Source organism: Papio anubis, chromosome 1 (assembly GCF_008728515.1).
Source record: "Papio anubis isolate 15944 chromosome 1, Panubis1.0, whole genome shotgun sequence".
NCBI lineage: Eukaryota > Metazoa > Chordata > Mammalia > Primates > Cercopithecidae > Papio > Papio anubis.
In genome coordinates, this window is record NC_044976.1 from 18,759,489 (window position 1) to 18,763,831 (window position 4,343).

General features: G+C 46.4%; 1 pseudogene; it reads left to right on the forward strand.

Moving 5' to 3' along the window:
* Window positions 1–2,387: 2,387 nt before the first annotated feature.
* LOC101026602 lies at window positions 2,388–3,630 on the forward strand (annotated as a pseudogene).
* The last annotated feature ends 713 nt before the right edge of the window (window positions 3,631–4,343 follow it).

Here is a 4,343-nt window from a genome sequence, read left to right on the forward strand (position 1 = left end):
TTCAAGCGATTCTCCTGCCTCAGCCTCCTGAGTAGCTGGGACTACAGGCGCCCACCACCACGCCCGGCTAATTTTTGTATTTTCAGTAGAGACAGGGTTTCATCATGTTGGCGAACTCCTTGACCTCAGGTAATCCGCCTGCCTTACCTCTCAAAGCACTGGGATTACAGGCATGAGCCACCATGTCCGGCCTCAGCTGGGATTCTATTTAAACGACCTGAAAACTAGAGAAAGGAACGCATCCTCCTCTCTCTGTACTGGGCAGGCCATCTCAACATTAAGAGTCTTAGTTTCCACCACAGCTAGAAAAAGGGAGTAATAGCTCTGCCTTCTGCACAGGACTGCCCTAGGCCCAGATAAGCTAATGTGTGGGAAATTGCTGTAGGCAGGTTAGGAATTCTCCTTTTCATTATTATTTATGTTCTTGGCTTGTAAAATGCAGGCATATTCTCAGTGTTCAGGATAGTACCTGGTGCTCAATAAATATTTGCTGAATACATGAATGAATGAACAAATCCAGTCCAAACTCACTCCCAATAGATGAAGTCCTTCTATAATGATTCACAGAGGGCCATCCAGACTTTGCTTGAACACTTCCCTTGGTGGAGAGCTCACTGCCTCTCAAGGAGTTTATTGTCAGCCATCTTGAATCTGTAACACTTCACCTCCTTGGTCTTGGTTCTGCCACCCAGAGCCTTTGCCTCTCCTGAACATAGAGCCTTTCCACACACCTCAGAAACTTCCTGTGAATTCTGCCAACCATGGGTCCACCTAACTCTGATGGAAGGAAGTAGAGAAATATTATGGTGGCTGGAAAGGGCACAAGGTCATATGAAGAGCTTTTCCTCAAAATGGGAGGAAGTTGTCTGGGTGGTAGGGGATAGAACCTGAAGAGCAAGCAGAATGAAGATGCGGGAGAGGAATGCATAAATATATGTCCCTCTATGGGACCTAAGCTATGAGGAGGTGGATCTTGGCCTCAGTCCCAGCCGAACATGGTGGTCTCATCCTCCTTGCCTGGGATTGGCTTAGGAATGAGCATGTGATTCAGTTATGTCCAATGAGATGTGAAGGGAAGTCTGCTGAGGGGCTTCTCTTAAGCAGCACAAGCTGGAAGAGACAGCCCCTTTTCTGCCTCTGGTTGATGAATCTGAATGTGTTGCAACTGCTTAAGTCATGTTGCTGCCACCAAGACCAATACATGGAGAGGGGCATAACTAAGAGAATCACAGAGAAGTGGAGCTGGAGCTTTGATCAAACTGTGCCTGAAGGTGTTCTATGCCTGATTTCCTGTAAGTGAGATCATAAACCTTATTGTGTAATCCCAGTGAATTGGCCATTGGCAAGTACCACCACCACGAGCATCCTAACATATATGCAGATTTTAAAAATGGACTGTATTAATGTGGGTTCTTTAGTGACAAGTGCAAAAGCCCAATTCTGGCTCACTTCAGCAAAACAAACAAACAGAACAGAATTTGTTGGCTCAAATAACTGAAAAGTACAGAGTTGGTTACATCCAGGAATTCAGAAAATCAGGACTCATCTTTCTGTCTCTGCTCCACCAGCTCCATTCTTAGGCTGTCACTCCCAGATCATTAAAAAGGTCACTGGACCCACAGTCTCACAGCTTTGCAGCCCCAGAAGAAGAGGACTGTTCTTTCCCAATAGTTTCAACACAAGTCCTGGCACTTAAGTCTCATAGGCTGCTTCAGGTCACATGTCCACCCATGAGCTAAGCATCAAAGCCAGAGGAGGAAAAGCATCAACTGGCCAAGAATGAGTGATGCCCCATTGTTAGATGTGTCTAGGGTGAGGCGTGACCAGATCAGTTCAATTCAACACATATGTGTTGAGTGCCTTCTGTGTGACAAGCACTATCCCAGGTACTGCTGCCCAAAGAAGGGGAAATGAATTCTGTATCTATTCCACCAACCATAAGACAAGTCAGAAAGACAGGAGTTCTGAGAAAGTGACAAATGACATCCAACTGAGTTACAACCAACACACACCACGTTCCCTAATGAATCGCTGGTGCTGGAGCCACGTCAGTTGCTGGCAATTGTGAAATGGGCCACATCTACTTTCTTAGCCTCTGTAGAAACCCACTGACTTTGACCCAGTTGTCTGTGGGCCTGTGTTCTTCAGGATATGTTCATTTAATTTTTTTTTTTTAGATGGAATTTCACTCTTGTTGCACAGGCTGGAGTGCAGTGGTGCGATCTCAGCTCACTGCAACCTCTGCCTTCCAGGGTCAAGCAATTCTCCAGCCTTAGCCTCCCGAGTAGCTGCGATTACAGGCACTCGCCATCACGCCCAGCTAATTTTTTGTATTTTTAGTAGAGACGGGGTTTCACCATGTTGGCCAGGCTAGTCTCAAATTCCTGACCTCAGGTGATCCACCCACCTCAGCCTCCCAAAGTGCTGGGATCACAGGTGTGAGGTACCACGCCCAGCCTGTTCATTGAATCTTTAGGGGAGGAAGGTGAACTTCTTTCCATGCCTAAGGTAGCCATGGCTTATGGTCCCAAGAAGCATCTGAAGTGGTAGCAGCTCAAAGCAATGGATGCTGGGGACACTGACTGGTGTGTTTGCTCCTCATCCATCCACCAGTCCCCACAAGCTGAGAGTGTGTCTCCCCCTCATCATTTTTCCTAAGAAACAGAATTAAGTATGCCCTGACTGGAGACGAACTAAAGATTTGGATGCTGCGGCTCATTAAGATTGACGACAAGGTCCAAACTGATAGAACCTACCGTGCTGGATTCACAGATGTCATCATCGACAAACCAAAGAGAATTTCCATCTGATCTGTAACATCAGGATCACTTTGCCATTCACCGTATTACAGCTGAGGGGAGGCCAAGTGCAAATTGTGTAAAGTGAGAAAAAATCTTGTGGGTACAAAAGGAATCCCTCATCTGGTGACCGATGATGCTGGCACCATCCACTACCCTGATCCCCTCATCAAGGTGAATGACACCATTCAAGTTGATTTGGAGACTGGCAAGAGTACTGATGTCATCAAGTTCGACACTGTTAACCTGTGGATGGTGACTGGAGGTGAGAACCCAGGAAGAATTGGTGTGATCACCAACAGAGAGAGGCACCCTGCATCTTTTGATGTGGTTCATGTGAAAGATGCCAACAGCAACAGCTTTGCCACCTGGCTTTCCAGCATTTTTGTTATTGGCAAGGGCAACAAAGCATGGATTTCTCTTTCCCGAGGAAAGGGTATCCACCTCACCACTGCTGAAGAGGCAGACAAGAGACTGGCAGCCTACAAAAAGCAGTGGGTGAAATGGTGTCTAGGTGATATGTTAATAAGATCTTTGTACCCAATTTAAAATAATGCAGCCTAAAAAAATCGGGGTGTATTTGACCAACTGGATCAACTAATATAATGTTTTTAACTTGCAATTTGAAAATAACAGGTAGAGCTTATATTAGCCAAGAATTCGTGATTTATTGAAAATAACAAGTAGAGCTTATATTAGCCAAGAATTTGTCTGGTTACAAGTTACTAAAACTCAACTCACAGTCAAGACTAAGAGGAGGCCAGTGAGGAGCTCAGGGTGAGAAATGTATGAAGGTGCTCACTGTCAGGCTTGTAAAGATGCCTCCTTCAATTTTGCTCCTCAAATGCCTCATTTGACTTGCTCTGTTCCCACTTCTGATCCAACTCAAAGTAGCTTAAGCCAAAAAGGAAAAATTACAGGCTCAATAGCTGAACTAGAAAAGGCACAGTGGGGCCGGGCGCAGTGGCTCAAGCCTGTAATCCCAGCACTTTGGGAGGCCGAGACGGGTGGATCACGAGGTCAGGCGATTGAGACCATCCTGGCTAACACGGTGAAACCCCATCTCTACTAAAAAATACAAAAAACTAGCCGGGCGAGGTGGCAGGCACCTGTAGTCCCAGCTACTCGGGAGGCTGAGGCAGGAGAATGGCATGAACCTGGGAGGCGGAGCTTGCAATGAGCTGAGATCCGGCCACTGCACTCCAGCCTGGGCGACAGAGCGAGACTCCGTCTCAAAAAAAAAAAAAAAAGAAGAAGAAGAAAAGAAAAGGCACATTGATGAAGCTGGCCCCGAGTACACATGGACCCAGGGTTCAAATGCACCCATAGTTATTTACTCTTCTCTCCCGCTGCCTCCTCCTGTCTCCCTCCTCATTCTCTCCTCTGCTTTTCTCTGCGTTTGCTTCAGTCTCTCCTACCACCATTAGTCTTTCTCCTTACAATTAGTCCATAGTCATATACAGCACCAGGCTAAGCTCTTTATCTTGCAAGCAGAACTAGGGGGAGGCAGAGGACTAAGAGAAAGACTTCCCATTGGCTATCTTG